Source organism: Ambystoma mexicanum, chromosome 1q, assembly GCF_040938575.1.
Source record: "Ambystoma mexicanum isolate Mex_15411 chromosome 1q, UKY_AmexF1_1, whole genome shotgun sequence".
NCBI classification, from domain to species: domain Eukaryota; kingdom Metazoa; phylum Chordata; class Amphibia; order Caudata; family Ambystomatidae; genus Ambystoma; species Ambystoma mexicanum.
Window position 1 is genome coordinate 66,670,571 of NC_090922.1, and position 17,780 is coordinate 66,688,350.

General features: G+C 50.1%; 1 protein-coding gene across 1 annotated transcript in view; it reads right to left on the bottom strand.

Annotated features, from left to right (window-relative positions):
• SNTB2 (syntrophin beta 2) overlaps positions 1-17,780 on the bottom strand; it is a 471,741-nt gene that overhangs the window by 142,662 nt on the left and 311,299 nt on the right. The window lies entirely within an intron of this gene.

The window sequence follows — 17,780 nt, forward strand, 5'->3', positions numbered from 1 at the left end:
GTTGGATAGAAGAGTAGAAGCGAGTCCAGTTCCTTCTTCGGTGTAGTATATTCGAGGAAACTGAGATTTAGTGTCCAGAAAGCAGTTTATAGTAGCCGGTGGTGCCGAAGGTACAGAGGCACAATTGAAGCACAGGATACTGGCCGAAAGGTAGAAGAACGCCAAGGCAGCAAGACCACAAACTGATGATTAGTAGCCTAGAAGGTTTGCCTTTAACAAGAGAGAAGAAACTCCAGGCGGAAGAAACGGAGTAAGCAGAAAAAAAACAGTAGTCAGGAAGAAAGTTAAACAAGGTACTTAGCAGGAAGGAAAAATACAGGGACTGAGGAGTTTAAGAACAAACCTCAAAGTACGATTAACAGGGATCAAACCGTATAAAGAAAAGAAAACTACCCAAAATAGTACGTTTATCTCTGTGTAATATAGTGGAAGAAGAGAGGTAAAAGCAACAAGAAGCAATAATAGGTAGCGATGAATTCAGCAACACAGCGCTGGTAAGGTACGAAAGTACTAAGATACAATGCATCGGAGAACTGGTGCGTTGTGCGTAAATACGTGCTGGCGGCCATCTTGGAAGATGAATAGACCACAACACAAAGTTTCCGGCATCCAGGTTAGGTGTACTTCCATCGGTTCCAAACCTTCCAAGGTCGATGCATTACAGCGTGACAAAATTTTACCTTCTTTTGGAGTTTCGCCATGGCAGCATCCTCAAAGCACCTCAACCTCTTTTTTCCAGAAGCAGCCTGCTCTTTGGACCTGCTGGACCTACAAGGGCGTTACTAAGCGTAGAGGCCACGTCGGAGACCTTCATCCTCGATCCACGCCACTAACCTCCTATGGCAGTGTCTTGGAGGAAAAGGACTGGTAAAATCGAAAATCTGTCTGCATCGTGGTCGGGATGTAGGCAGTAGATGCACCTGAGGTGCCAATCTTCGATGAAGATGTTCTTCAGGCCTCAGGTCTTAGAGGCCCTGAAGAGACTTTCTTTGTGGCGTCCACAATGGTGTCAAAGCAAAGGTCTGGGCCTGTGGCGACCACAGGTCAGAGAACAGAAGATGGACTAAGGATCTTCTCGGGAAATGGGTCCCCGCCGCAGGTAGTCACAACGTGACTAAAGAAGATGAAGAATCGAGACGATTTCTCGCAAAAATAGGCAAAACACTAAAAGTTGTCAGATTTCAAGGAGTGAAACACGAGGACTCCCAACACGAGAAACATGTGGTAAAAATCTGAACCTGGCCACCAGGAGTGGAGTTTAGGATGAGTGTCATTGGCTGGGGCAGTATGACCCAAAGTGACATTGAAAGGCTATAGAAGCAACAAGCAGTTTTAGCCAACTACTTTGATTTTACAGAGGATTCACAGCCTGACGACAGGAAAATATCATGAGCATGTGAATCCATGCAAGACCCCATGCTTGAGAATCAGGAGCCATAGGACTCGCCAAGGCTCATTGTTACTACACCCAGCTTTAAAAAGGATAAATATCCACAGCATACTCACATTCAAAAAACATGGACGACCTGGAATGTAAACTTCAACCTGCACAACAAACCTCAAACCCTCAATTCAATATTGTGTTCTTTAACAATGTCATGGTATCTCCACAAGCAGGATTCTTAATGTATTTAAAAGATATTGCTCTCATCGATCTTTGTTCTCATCTCTACATTCTAACAGTAACTGCCATATTAGAGGAGTATGTGGTCCTAACCTGTTGGGAGAGGTATCCCCATTGCTCCTAGGCAGTCCTGTGAGAACTTTGTGTGTCTTTCAAAACATTATAAAGTAGAGGCAGGCTGGAGTATATTGAAAAGATAGAGAGGAAGCAAAGTGATTTTATTTGCGCTGATCTTCCCCAAAAGCATTACAATAAGTTTCATCCACTTGCCTCTTCCTTAAGTCTTTGTTGCTTGAAGCTTTTTGTCAAGCAGATCCTTCAAGCTACACCTATCCGAGTTTTTCATAGTCTCTGGTATCTTCACCTCCATCAATGAGATTGTCTCCAACAGTCAACACCAGTGCCAAAAAACGTCGTTCCATCCTTTTCAAACTTGCCTCCAGTAACTCAGTGGTTTTCCACTAAGTAACCATTTTTGCCACTATCTACAGTACAGTGAAGCAGTGCAGTGGATGTCCAACATAGTTCACCCTACATTTGATCCCCTCATTTCAGATGTAGGCCTCTGTGCTTTAGAATGACTAAGTCAATATGGTACCCTGGAATCCAGAAAACCTCCTGGGCTGGCTTAGTGCATCTGCTAGCACCAGACTACCTGCACCCTGAGTTCACAACGCCTGCTAGAAGAAAGTATCCAACTGCTTTGTACTGCCTGCCACAGTCAGTGGTCGAAGTGTATGAAACGAAGAAGTGGAACTATGTTCCCTGCTGGCCTGTACCCGCTCCCCAGAACCCCCCCCCCCCCCCATCACCATACCCCCCACACAATACAAACCTCCAAACACATGCACATGCTGTTTAGGGGAACGTTCAGTGTAGTGCACTGAAATTGCAAGTTTCAACTTCTTCCTAAACTTTTATTTTAAAACGAAAGCATTCCGGAACGGTTTCTTTTTAAAATAAAAGTATGGGAGCGTAAAACTTAATTTAAGTAGAGGAGCACCGCTCCCAAACGCTCCCACTCACTTCGACCACTGGCCACTGTCAATGTCCCCGCCAGCTGGTGGGAGCCCTTACACAGCTCCACCTGCAGAATTTCCCCCAGCCTCACACTTTTTAGAGCTGATCGATATTCATAATCCACCATATTGAGTATTGTGAAAGTACCCCTCTATTATGGTTAGCTGTGTGCAGGGTAATGTGGAGTTACGGAATTCCTCCAGTCCCCAACATCCAGATCAGTGGACTCTCTGCCTCCACTCCCCGTTGATTGAAAAGCCCCAACGGTTGGCACTCAGATGCCAGACACCCGTCAACCTAGACGTGGGGGTTGAGAGCGGCCACCTTTGGTGCCACACAGCTCCCCCCCAGCCTATTTAATAGCCAGAGGGAACTGCAGCCCTCACCTGCGCAGCAACCAGATATCCCAGGAAGAGCACCACTTCCCTACGCTATGGAGAGGCCGGAAGGGGGAGAGAAGACCTCTCACACAGATGGCAGAACAATAGGGATTGGGAGAGAGACCCCTGCAGCCACTATCCTCATTGGAACAGACAGGAGAAACCCACACCAAGCTGCATGCAGAAGAAGCAGTTTTGCAGCTTACCTCTTGAGGGGAATGCTCTGGCCAATCAGGGAGAAGCTATTCGACTAAAGCCCTACATAAAGCCAGCACAGCAGAGGCCTAAGAGGGGATCGGGTGAGTACTACAGCTCCAATTCAAGGCTGGCAAGTAGCTATTTGGCAGTTGAAAATCCTTTGCCAGTTAGACAAATGGATAGGTTTCAGGTATTTGATAATTCCATTTCTAGCTTCCATAAGCTGTTTCCTTGGAGACTCTTCCTCCTCAGCATCTTCATGCCACTGCTGGGGTCGCCCTAGTTGGTTCCTCTTCCACATGGTCTCGGTGCTTATGAATAAAATGTGTATTAATTGCATATTTTACACATCACCTGGTATGAATACTCATTTTAGAGTTATTCTTGGGAGATTTGTCCAAAAAAGAAAATCTGCTAAGACAGTGACACCAATGACAGAAACAAAATGTAACTGCAAGGCTCAAGAAGGAAGTTAATTGCTACACCAAAAAAAAAAATGTTTTCATCAAGAGTCTTTAAGATGACTGTGCGGTCACAGCATCCAGTTCCAGCTGAAATTCTCAATAGGCATTTCCTGGAGTCAAAGCAGCACATTTTCGGTCTCAACGTTTGTTCTTACAGACAATGCATAGCAATCTCACATGGGCTGTGCAATTAATCAGCAGATGGCGAAACAAAGGCCATCGGACTACTGTGCTACATCTCCACATATTCTGCCATTAGAGAAAGACCAAGCAGTCTGTGCATCCTCAAGCACAAAATGTGCATCCATTGAGGGTGACCAAGAGCAGCAGCAGGATATAAATTAACTATTTCTACTACTTTCGTGTTTGTTACAGGGTCAGTGATCCCGGAAGCACGGTGGTGCCTGCATACAGAACAGGTAATGAATGACCCAGCAGGTGCTAGGCAGGAGGCTCCACATGTCACTGAGCTACACCCACCCTCCCCCAACGCACATTCTCTGTCAGACGCCTGAGGGTCATGTCCCCACTGCATGTGAGCACAAACAAACTCCGACATACGTTTAGCTTGAATTAGTGGCTGCTTAATTACCTACGAATGCCAATCTGGGGACTGTGAGAAACCAGACGGTGGTCTCCCACCTACCCCCTCATCCCCCGATCCTCTAATCAGATGGCCAGGGAATGGCCATAACTTTTGGATCCTGACCGTGGGGGTGGAAAAGTGAGGGAGGATCACCTGAGTGCAGGGTCACAGGGGGTTAGGAGGATTTCTTGTCCCATTTCACCTCAAAACCCGCTCCCTCAGCTTTTATAGGGTGTTTCCAAACCTATTCCATCTCCCTCTCCCCATTTCCAACCAATACTGGGGCGTGGAAGAAGCAACTGGAAGTAGTGACAATTTCCCATAGGAACCAACATGGGAAATGTAAGGGAAACCAGCTATAGAAAGAACTCAAACTGTCCCAATGATTCAGGCATTTACTAATTATCACTCACACGTGACTCCACATGACTATTTTCACAACTATAAAGGTGTGGTCTCTTCTTACCCAGGGGCTTCATTACCATCTGAGCTGGGGGTGTTGTACCCCAATCTTGGTTCTGTGCTACCATCCAGCCAATATGCTACTGCCAGATATAGCCCCATATCATTGTTAGATTCTCTCTTTAAAATCTTCAGCTGTGCTATTCTTGCAAGCCTTGAGGAGTGGGTTGTGGGCAGTGGGGTCCTTTCATTGGTGCAGTTGGATTCTGGTCCGTCCTGGGTACGGCCGAGCAGTCTCTTAATCTTTAACATGGCAATTGCTCATTTCATCTACATAAGATAGTATCCAATTTATTTGGCATTCATGGATCCGAGTACAGCTTTTGACAAGGTCAAATCAAGCCAGGTTATGGGCCATGCTCAGATCCATAAATTTTCCCCCAGCTTTGAGTCTCTTGGCACGACTGCATGACTCGACATAGGCCTGTGTTAGGCGCGGTGTTAATGGGAGATGTACGGGTTCCTTTAAAGGGAAGTTAGTGGTGCACCAGGGCTACAACCCCCGCCCCCTCTTTCTCTTCTGTCTGTATATTTATGGTCTGTATGATCATTTGAGATCCTCACACGATGTTTCCAGGATGGGGACCTGACCTTGCCGGTCTTGTTGTATGCGGATGACACAGTTTTAATGGTGCGTACCCCGTTAGCTCTATAGAGGCTCATCTCTGATTATGCTTGTTTTTATTAACAGCATGGATCTGGTGGTCAATGCAGAGAAGTCAGGAGTGATGGCCTGCTGTAGAGTGAGATGCACTGTGTGTCAGGTTTTCTTCCAACTATGATCTGAACCTGAATGTGAGTAAACAGACAGCCCGATTTAAGCAGGCAATGGGAGAATTTTGGACCGGTCATCCTCTGCTCCAAATTTTGGAGTACACTTGGAATATGGCTGTAAACTAATTGGGGATGTGATTTCCCTACAGCCCCTGCTTCATTGGCTTAGGTTATGGGTCAATGAAAAAGCAGTCCTTACCCACAAGTTAATGATTGCCATTGCCAATTTACATTGTTTGTAAATTCCTTTAAAATCTCCTTTAAATTTGGAGGAAAGAGGACCGGACTTGCCAATAAATGAAGATTATTCACCCTAGGGACTACAGTATTAGTCCAATTTTTCATATCCCCCATAACACGAGTTATGATTAAATACTGCTTCACAACATGCTCTGGCCACATAACCTATGTGGGCCACATCCAACGAATATGGAGGAAAGCGGGTCATGGACTAAGGTATTCTCTAGGGTGAGCAGTTTTCACATTCTCTTGTATGCCCCCCACTGCCAAATACCACCAGAGTCTGTACCACGGGTCCCAGCTCACCAGCCCTGTGATTCTTCCTCGGTACTTTCCCATTAATCTGCATTTGCAGCACAGTCACCTAGGTGGTACCCAAAAAACCATGGCGTGCTCACCAGGGCTAAGGCAGCAGTTCTAATTTCTCAGCTGTTGTCTCTGGATGCAGCAGACATGGATCACCACAGTTTCTCACAGATGTGATCATCCAGTTTGCTGCTACTTCCCTATAGTAGGATCTTCATTAATATTCATGAATAGCTCTACTTCTTGGTTGGATCTTAAAACTCTTGGAATTAAAATTACGCCAAAACCAATTAAGAAAATATACATTACCATATGTGAAATAGTGACTTTGTAGCATATATTTTTGCAGCTTGTTAATCTTATATTCACATACTCTGCATAGTTCACAATCCATTGTTTTGCAGGGAGCAGGACAGGACAGTAACAGAACATCCAGTTTTAAAAATAAACAAAACAGTGAAGCAAACAGCATAAATAAAATTCCCTAGCACGGTTTTGCAATTCCTGAAATAAAAAGTTGACGGTTGATGCTTAACTGCCAGGCTCTTAAATCATTCATGATGCTTAGTTCATATTTATAGCATTTTCTAATATTAAATAGAAACATAATGAGGGAAACGGATACCATTTATTTGCTTTGCAAATGGGAAACTGTCCTAGGCTTTTTAACTGATTAAAACAGTTTTCTTATTTCTAATACGAAGCACATCAGGTAAGTATTCATCACGAGACTAGCAGAGTCTTATATAATTTTCTGTCGGAATACAGAAATATCATAATGTGTATTTCTGAGATGTAGAAAACATTCCATAAAAACACTACAGAAAAGATAAGGTAAGATGAATATCAGTACCAATGACAAGAAGAACATATTTAAAAGGTATATCAATCACCAGATCATAAAATGTATACCAACCATACAAAACCACATATCATGACGTGTTCGTAAACAAACGCTGTCTAATCTAAAGAGCTGATTTTAGAAAGGTTAAGGGATACCATGCGACACGTGGGAAATCGACCCATAATAAGAAAACCGGTGCAGGACAATATTGAACAAAGCCCAGTTCACACAGCAAGGGACAGACCACATAACTTCAGACTCTCCCATACGCAGGACAGAAAGTATCAAATGGGCGAGATCCGCATATGGGGCATTGCACAAAGGATAAGACTGATTTGCAACGTCCCCAGACCATGCTGTCACCACTGCCCGTAACAAAATACAATCAAACCGTGCCCTTGTTATGAGGACTCGCTCCGCTGGAGACTCCGCTCACAGAAAATACTTCTGTATACCATGAGACATGATGGTCATTAACCCTCTGTTCTTAGGTTTCAGTAACTCAATGCTTTCTCTCATTGACCCTATATGATCATAAAAACGGCTGGTCAGCAATCTTACCTTACCTTTATTTCTCCAGCATGGAGTCTGGCATGGATTCACATGCTCATGAATATTCCCCGTCAGGCTGGGAATCCTCGGTAAAGAAAAATCAGTATCAGTTTCGTTTCTGATCTGTCTTTCGTAGTAGTAACCAATCACTGGTCTCTGCGTCATACTGACCACAGCCAAGGACTGCCATCTCCCTAAGCCCCGCTTCTGACAGCCATCTTCAGATTTTTACCGCACGTTCAAGTGTTGGGAGTCCTCGTGCTTAGCTCTCGAGCTTTTACTGCGCGTTTCGCGCTTTTTCAGGTGAATTTTCACATTTTTTCGGTTAATCGAGCCTCAAGCTCCACCGTTTCTACTCCCGTTAACGGGTACCCGTTGCGGGATTTTCCTACGCCCCTCAAGGGTGAAGATTTCGTCGAATTAACCTCTTGGAGGATTCCAGAAGATTCGCGGCCTACTTCGAGATGGCCCAGGACGCGAGTTTGTCACCCGGACCCAAGCTGTTTCGCAGCTGCCCTGGATGCGGGCTGCAGAATGTGTTTAAGGAGGACGAACATTTGCGATGCCTCTACTGTCTTCATGGGGACAAGACTCATGTAGAGAAGGACTGCCAGTTCTGCAAGAACTTGTCGGAGCGGACCATGAGGGACCGTCGATCTCGTCTCGCCAGCTGGTTGGAGAAGGGCTCAACGGGTGAGAAGTCGAAGAAAGGGTCCGAGCGGGCTTCTAAGTCCTGTGCGGGCGCCCCGGCGACGGGGGCCCAACACCAGGCCAAGCACCGTGAGTCCGCTGGCTCCGGGAGCGCCGAAAGGTCGGGCTCTTCGGTCGCCAGGCAGGGCGCACCTTCCCCGGCACCGTCAACCACGAGCCAACTGCTCCGGTTCGGGGAAGAGGAAGTCCGAGACCCCGGGTAAGCTTCGGGAGAAACCCCGGCTGATCTCGGGAGAGGGGGAGCGAGGCGTCGCCCTTCCCCCTAAGGAGAAGGCCCAGGACGCACCTAAGGTGGTGAAGGCCCCTACCCAGCAGGCAAAGGCCTCTATCAAGGCGATCGCGGCGACTCTGGCCAAGCCGGCAGAGACCCCGCCAGCGGAGACTGCCTCAGGGACTAGAGTTTCCCTGCCGCCAAGGAGGGAATCCTCTTTTCAGCCCATCGTCATGGCCCCCATGATGGAACAAGGCGGGTGGGGGGGCACGGTAGCCTCCTCGAGCTCGGAGTCAGCCTCGGCGGGGGAACTGACCGAGGTCGCGAGGATTCTCAAAGTACAATTCGAGAAGGTTCGGTCCCGCAAGGAGGATCCTCGGGAGATAACCGAGGAAGACGACGATGGCGAGGAAGAGCAGCCTTCCCTTCCGGCGCAGCCAGAACCTAGGCCTCAGGATAGCTCGGCGGCCATTTTGTTTGCGATCCAGTCCTTATGCTCTGAGATAAGGACAAGATTACCACGGCCCAGGCCGGAGGACCCGCAACCTGGCCCGTCGGGAAGTCTTCAGAACAAACAACGGAGGACCCAACCCTCTCCTCCGCTCGCCCCCGTAAGGCCTGCAGTTCCCTCCTCATCCTCCCACGAGTCGGGAGATGACGGTGAGGTGGGCTCGACGTCGGGTTCTGAGGGCGACGACGACGGAACGGGTCTCCCGTCGCACGGGCATCTCCGCCCGACGAGATTGGCTCATTCCACGCCATGATCGCCAGGGCGTCCGAATTGTTCCAGCTCTGCCCGGAGGAGCAGAAAAAGGAAGGTTTCCTCTATCAGCGCCGGGTGGCTAAGAGGAAGACTGTCATCGCGGTGCCTCTAACCGATGACATCTGGGAGGAGGGCCTGTCGGTACTCAAGAACCCCCCCACGGCACCAGCCAAACGGGACCGGTACGAGAAGAAGTACCGGGTCCCCAAGACCGCTCCCCTGTGCCTCAGGGCCCAGCCAACGCCAGACTCGGTCGTCTCGGCGGCGGCGAAGGAGAAATCGGCGGGGTCAGGAGCCTCAACGTCGAATTCCCAACCGGACGGCGAGGGAAAGAAGTTGGACACCATGGGGCGACGGGTCATTTCGTCGGCGGCGACGACGATCAAAGCGGCCAACGCCCTGGCGATCGTGGCACGTTACGACAGGGAGCTCTGGTTTAAGCTGGCCCCCATATTGGACTTCCTACCGGACGACAAGAGGTCCGAGGCCCTGGAAATACTTCAAGAAGGCGAGGTGGCGTCGGACCACGCCATAACGGTGGCAACCGATATTGCTGATACCGGGTTCCGCCAGCTGGGCAACGGAGTTTGCCTACGACGACGAGGTTGGCTCCGGGCGACCGACTTCCGTCAGGACGTCCAGACCAGGGTGTTGGACATTCCGTTCGACGGCAGCAACTTGTTCGGGAAGGCGGTGGACGAATCCCTCCAAGCCATAAAGACGGACACGGAGACGGCCCGCGCCCTAGGAGCCCTTCAGCAACGACGGCCCATTCGGAGCTGTGGAGGCAGACAGGGGGCCTCCAAGAGATCCAGCGGTGGCTCGTCGTCCTACCGCCAGGCGGCACGCTCCTCGTCTCAGGAGGCCTACAGGGGTCGCGGCAAGCAGGGAGCGCCTCGCCGCCGTCGGCAAGGTGGCCAGGGCGGCAAGGCCACCACCTCCAAGCAGGACTGAACCTGCCATGGCCTCGGGCCCCCACCGAAGCACCCCGGTGGGCGGCCGGCTGACGAAGTTCATCAGCGTGTGGAAGTCCATCTGAACCGATCGTTGGGTGCTGGATACCCTGGCAAGAGGACACTATCGAATTCCTGAAGAAGGGCCCTCACATTCCACCTGTGGCCAGGAAGGAAAATCACATCCCGCAACGGCTGTTAGAAGTACGGGCGATGCTCAGGAAAGGCGCCATCGAGCCCGTCCCGAAGAGGCTCCGGGGTGTACTCAAGGTACTTCCTCGTCAGGAAGAAGACGGGCGGCTGGCGCCCCATCCTGGACCTTTGTCGTTTGAACAAATACATCAGGTCACAAAAGTTCAGGATGGTCACCCTCCTGCACATGCTGGGACAGCTGGAGGAAGGCGACTTTCTATCGTCGCTGGACCTGGAGGATGCATACTTCCACGTTCCCATCCTCAGAAGTCACCGACAGTTCCTCAGGTTCGTCGTCCAGGGACGCCACTACCAATTCAGTGCCCTGCCGTTCGGATTGAAGTCGGCCCCCAGGGTCTTTACCAAGTGCCTAGCACCTGTGGCGGCGCGGCTGCGCCTGCAGGGGATTCACGTCTACCCCTACCTGGACGATTACCTCATCCGCTCAAGGACAAGGGAACTCGCAGTCGAACACACTGCGAGGACCGTTCAGCTACTCACAGACCTGGGATTCGCCATAGATTACCCAAAGTCCCACCTGGTGCTGTCGCAGGTGGCCCTGTTTCTGGGAGCGAAGCTCGATACAGTGAGGCACCTGGCGGCACCGTCGGAAGAACGGACGAAGACCATTCTGGGCAAAGTGCAGCGCCTGCTAGCCACGGACGTGGCCAGGGTGAGGTCCATCAAGTCCCTCATGGGGATGATGTCCTCTTGCATCTACCTGGTGCGCCTATGCAGACTACGGATGCGCCCTCTTCCAAGAATTTCTCGACGCCCGGTGGATGCAGGCGACGGGCACCTTCGAAGACAAGGTCTCCCTCAATGAGGTGTTCCGGCGGGCGATTCAGTGGTGGGGCGTTCGAGCGCACCTCACGGCGGGCAAGGACTTTCAGACGCCAGCATACCGGGAGATGGTGACGACGGACGCTTCCCTGGAAGTTTGGGGTGCCCACACCGGAGATCTCCACGCAAGAGGCCTCTGGCTCCCAGAGGAGAAGCTCCTGCACATCAACATCCTGAAACACCAAGCCGTGTTCTGGGCTCTCAAATCGTTCCTCCCGTCGCTCAAGGGCAAGGTGGTGCGGATCTTCACGGACAACACCACGACAATGTTTTACATACGGAAGCAGGGAGGTACCAGATCCCCAGCCCTATCCAAGGAGGCACATGATCTGTGGCACTGGGCGGTCGCCCAAGGGATGTTCCTAGTTCCCTTCCACCTGGCAGGGGAAAGAAACACCATTGCCGACTCGCTCAGCAGGGAGCTGCGCGCGTGTCACGAGTGGGAGCTGCGCCAGGATCAGGTGGATCAACTCTTCCGACGATGGGGCAAACCCCAAAATCGACCTGTTCGCAACAGCGACGAACTCGAAGTGCCAGAGGTTCGCCAGCAGTTTTCCCCAGCCGAGAAGCATGGGCGATGCATTCTCTTTCCCCTGGGACGGCCTATACCTGTATGCGTTCCCGCCGTTGCCGTTGCTGCTTCGACTCATCAACCAGCTCAAAAGGTCCCGGTGCAGGATGATCCTCGTCGCACCGGCGTGGCCGTGGCAGATCTGGTTCCCGGACCTTCTGGACTTGTCAACGTCCCCATCCATCAAGCAGTCGGCGGACGCGGATCTTCTCTCCAGAGAAGGAGGCGCCATCTTCCACCACGACCCGGCGTCGCTGAACCTGCAGGCTTGGCTCCTGCAGCGCTAGAGTTTGGAGGGTACGATATACCGGCCGACTGCAGAGAGGTTCTTGCAAAGGCCAGGGCGTCCTCGACTCTCAAATGCTACGGTCACAAGTGGAAGAGGTTCTCTATCTGGTGCCGAGCACAGAAGATCAACCCCCTACGGATTACGGCCCCTCAGGTGCTGCCGTACCTGCTATCGCTGGCAAAGGCTGGGCTAGCCCATGCCTCCATTAAGGTTCATCTGGCGGCGATCTCCAGATATACCAGAACCACAGGACGGACGACCCTGTGGTCCCATCGACTGGTGAAAGAGTTTATGAAAGGACTGTTCTGGTCGTTCCCGCCGGTGAAGGCCCTGGCCCCGGCGTGGGAACTTAACGTGGTGCTGACTAGGCTCATGCAGCCCCCATTCGAGCCAATGCACTCCGCACCGATGAAGTTTGTGTCGTGGAAGACTGCATTCCTGGTGGCCATTACCTCCGCACGACGAGTGGGAGAGATCCAGGCCCTATCCTGCAAAGTTTGCAAAGGTAGCGGGCGCCCCTCTCTCGACAGAACAAGGCCTGATAACCTGTTCAGTGGTTATTAACCACTTGAGTTTGCAGCCACTGCTTTTACTCACTGTGCCTTTCACAGATGGGAAATATCCATTTGCATATCAGTCTTTGTCCTGCCCAGGGGCAGTCCAGCACCGAAATGCAATGGCAATTCCAACCTGAACGAGAGTACCACCAGCAACCCCATACACATGTTTCACCCTTGTTGGGGATCATCAGTGAGGTGAAGCTGATGCCTCTCTAAGCACAGTGAGAGGGAGACCACGTCTGGTTGCCCCCAGGAGACCTAGGGTTACCAATCCCAGGTTCCTTGAAATTTAGTTTGCAAAGGTAGCGGGTGCCCCTCTCTCGACAGAACAAGGCCTGATAACCTGTTCAGTGGTTATTAACCACTTGAGAGTTCGCAGCCACTGCTTTTACTCACTGTGCCTTTCACAGATGGGAAATATCCAGCTGATGCCTCTCTCAGCTTCACCTCACTGATGATCCCCAACAAGGGTGAAACACGTGTATGGGGTTGCTAGTGGTACTCTCGTTCAGGTTGGAATTGCCATTGCATTTCGGTGCTGGACTGCCCCTGGGCAGGACAAAGACTGATATGCAAATGGATATTTCCCATCTGTGAAAGGCACAGTGAGTAAAAGCAGTGGCTGCGAACTCTCAAGTGGTTAATAACCACTGAACAGGTTCTCAGGCCTTGTTCTGTCGAGAGAGGGGCGCCCGCTACCTTTGCAAACCTATCCTGCAAAGCACCGTACTTGACTTTCCATGCCTCGAGGGTGGTGCTTAGGACGCACCCCTCCTTTATGCCCAAGGTGCCGTCGGACTTCCATCTTAACGAGCCCCTGGTGGTACCTGTTTTCTTCCCGTCTCCTTCGTCGCCGGCCGAGAGGACTTTGCACTCGCTGGATGTGGCTAGAGCGCTGAAGTTCTACGTGGACCGCACGAAGAGTTTTCGGAGGACATCATAGCTGTTTGTGAACTTTGGACCTGTGAATTAAGGGAAGGCTCTCTCGAAGTCTTCTATTTCCAGATGGCTCTCCGGCTGCATCATGCACTGCCACCGGTTGGCTAACCGACCGCTGCCAGGCCGTCCGAGAGCCCATTCGACCAGAGCGATCGCTGCTACTACGGCGTTCCTATCTGGTGTGCCCCTGCTGGACATCTGCAGGGCTGCTACGTGGAGGTCGACGCACACCTTCACGAGATTCTACTGCATCGATCGGGATTCCAGGGCGGAGTCCAGGGTCGGCCAAGCAGTACTGCGCAACCTGTTCGCTTAAGGTGAGCCTGGTGAGGAGGTAAGAGATGCTTAATGTTGAGTTGTTGTATTGCTTAATGTTGAGCCTTTGCCACCTCCCGTGGTTGTGCATGTGTGTACTGCTATGTATTCTTATATTCATGAGCATGTGAATCCATGCCAGACCCCATGCTGGAGAAGGAACAAGTTACTTACCTGTAACTGTTTTTCTCCAGCATGGGTCTGGCATGGATTCACATGCGAACCCTCCCGCCTACCCCTCTGCGGCTCTTCACTTGGTCATACTGCCACTTCACGTGCTACCAAATCTGAAGATGGCTGCCAGAGGCGGGGCTTAGGGAGATGGCAGTCATTGGCTGTGGTCAGTATGACGCAGAGACCAGTGATTGGTTACTACTACGAAAGACAGATCAGAAACGAAACTGATACTGATTTTTTCTTTACCGAGGATTCCCAGCCTGTCGACGGGGAATATTCATGAGCATGTGAACCCATGCCAGACCCATGCTGGAGAACAACAGTTACAGGTAAGTAACTTGTTCCTTATTGAGCATTTGTTAGGTACCTATACAACAAAATGGTGTTTCGAGGTGCCACAAGTTTAAGTTGGGAAGGAACAGGGGAGTAAATAACAGTGACAAAAAACAGTAAAAATACAATTGCCGTCCTACTAGGCCTTGCGACATTCGGACATGCAAATGCAGTGAAAAGAAGCACAGGAGATGGGGAGGGAAGCTAGAGGGGGGTAGAGGGAGCAGGGTAACGATAAGTGCTGGTGGGAGCCTGGGACGGAAGTGCCAAGGGGAGCCAGGGAGGAGGTCAAGGGCTAAGTTCTAGGGTGGAGGAATCCCATGGGCAAGAGGCACAGCCGCCAGGCATAGGGCCCGTAAGGGCAATGCTGAGCGCGGAGGACGGTGCTTGTGTCGACTGGGTAGTGGGCCTGGTAACATGTGTGATTCATGAAGGACCAGGCCACCAGCCTCCGCGGCTGAGGGGTGATTGGCAGGGAAGGTAAAAAGGTAGAGAAAAGCAGAGTTTTGAGAAGTTTCCAGAACTTAAAAAGGTCCAGCTAAAGTCTGAGAGGCTGTTCCAAAGAAGGCACCAGCCGAGGAGAGAGACCGGCCCCCCACTCTCTGCTTGGAGAAGCATTTGACAACCAGAGAGTTGGTGGAGCGCAGGTCTCTAGCAGGGAGGTTTAGGAAGGGACAGTTGGAGATAGTGTGATCCCAGTCCCCAGAAAACCTTGTGGATGATGCTAGGGTCTTGCATTTGATCCTTGCTGCCACTGTGAGTCAGTGGAGAGATTTTAGGGCTGGAGAGATACAGTCCCTGGGCTTGAGGCCAAGGATAAGTCTTGCAGCCCTAGTCTGTATTGGCTGTAGAGAGGAAAGGGGGAGATTGAGGAAGAGGCTGTTGCACTAGTCCAGCCTAGAGAGGACCAGAGCTCTGGAGATGTTGAGCTTCTGAGGAAGTTGAGAATGCCTCTAAGGAGTTGAAGCTGGAAGTGGGTCTTCTTGGCAAGGTGCAAGATGTGGGGGTGGGGGGGAGTGAGCAGAGTCAAAGATGACCCCAAGGTTTTTGGCCTCAAAGGATGGCGAGGGTGGGAGGGGGGCTCAAGGAGGGCGGCCATTGGGTAGGAAGGAAACGGGGCACAGGTGTTCCAATGAGAAGGATCTCCGTTTTACTGTCATTAAGGCAGAGATCATTAGCCGCACACCATGCCTGGATGGCGGTCAGACAAGGATAAGAACAGGAAGAGGTGGTGGAGGGAAGATATAACATTGGATGGCGGATACAAATATGATGTTGAGTTCCGTCATTTGTTTCTTAATGTAACTTAACCATGGAAACTGCCCACAGATGTCTTTGGCAATCATAACATTGATTAACTCGTGGGTAAGGACTGCTTTTTCATTGCCCCATAACCTAAGCCAATGAAGCAGGGGCTGTAGGGAAATCATATCCCCAAGTAGTTTACAGCCATATTCCAAGTGTACTCCAAAATTTGGAGCAGAGGATGACCGGTCCAAAATTATTTTGAAGAAATGGCTCTCCACTACTTGGATGGAATTCACATTGGAGGATCCCCGAACTCCATCCCAAATCTAGCAACTGAGGCCGCTTTGCCATTCTACAATTTCAGCAACCGGTCAATTGGGTTGACGCCTCCCATTGCCTGCTTAAATCGGGCTGTCTGTTTACTCACATGCAGGTTCAGATCAAGAAATCTGAGGACAGCTAAGCATTGCATATTACAGTTAACCAAAGATGCTCTTAAGAACTTGATGTCCAAATTGGGCATCCGCTCTAGAGCTAGATTCCAGTGAGTAGTGCCGACAGAGAGCACGTGGTGTAGGACAAGTTGCAGCTATACAAGTGTCCTCCAGCGGCGCATGCCTTTGGTAAGCCACAGATGTTGCCTTGGATTTTACGAAGTGAGAATGTATACATCTAGGGGAGAACGATCTGTAACTTGTTGGATTCTAGAATGAATGAGATAGTCAACCTTACTATAGCTTTATAGGCTTTTGTCCCTGTGGATATTGCTCATAAGGCAACAAAAAATGAAGGGAGTGCAAAATTTACTTTTCACCTTTCCAGGGTAAGGTTTGAGTACTCTGCAGATATCCAAATTGTTTAAAAGCTTTTCTGCATCAGAGACTGGATAGGGGACAATCGCAGAAAAATAACCCAATTCAAATGGACCGGTCACCACCTTAGGATTTTTTATTTTAAAAAAAGGGTGGGGTGAGAACTAAAAATCATTTAGTCCTTGAGGAAATCAAAAAAGGGCTTGGCTGCCAAGAGCCTGAAGATCACCAAAAGTGTGGGCTGAGACCACCATTATTATGAAGGCAGTTTTTCAAGTCACCAAAGCCATTAGTTAAAAGGCCATGCGCATCAGTGAAGAGGGCCACATTTAAGTAACAGGCAGGAGAACAAGAATGAGGGAGAATCTGAAACGCTCAAGTGTTGCTAAGCACATAGTTAAGAGTAAACTTACTTTTCTTCAAGTTCAAATGCACACCAACAGCCGAGAGGTAGAAAGGGCATGATTACAGCTTAACGTCAGACACAGCCAATTCCAAAGTAAAGGAGAGAGCAAAGACTATAGTTACATTGTTCTTTTATTAGGCGCTTAATAGCGGAGACCAGTTTCTACGTGCAAGACCGGGATTCAAACCTGTGTTGCTATAGATGGTCTTGCTTCCAAGACAAATGCATCGCTCCTGAGCTATCCTTCCGGCCTGACTTGAGTGGCTTTAGGACTGTCGAAAGACCCCAGAATCATTTCCAGTTGCCAATATATTTTGCTTGGTAGACTGTCACCTTCATTGAGGTACATTGGCATCAGAGAGATCAGGACTGCTATAAACAGGTTGTCAGACTGTATCATTACAAAATATCGCAGACCATTACTGCGAGGTAGAAAACCTTGAATTGAAAACTAATTTAGACAAAAAAAATAGATGGGAGGGGGGGTTTGGGGTATTTATTAAAACGGAGGACTGGAGAGTATGTAGGGGGGGGGGGTCTCCCCTGCCTTTAAAATACCTAAAATGTGTTATTTAAAATAAATTCAAGGTTTTTGATCTCGCAGTAAACAATTTGATATTTTCACCTAGATCCTGGCTGACTAGGCTGCTAAGCACATCGATAAAGGGGAGGGGTGAACAATCACCTCAAAGACAGAGTTGAAGGACAAACTGGCAAGCTGTCGCAGATGTAAAAACTAAACTCTGTCCGGCCAACAGAATCAGGTGGCAGTTCATGTTGCATTTCAGTTTGTGGATCACCTTTGCAATGGGGAGGGGCGGGAAGTGCACAGAAGGGGTGGCTCTTACAAGGCAAATGCCTCTGCCTGAGAGGGGACGACCTAATCCTCTCCATGATGCCTACATAGGACATTTCTTGTTCACATCCATCGCAAACTGATCCAGAAGTGGATGTCCAGAGTGCTGTAGGAGGGGCGAGGGTCCACTTGTAGGGTGCTGGTGGCACAT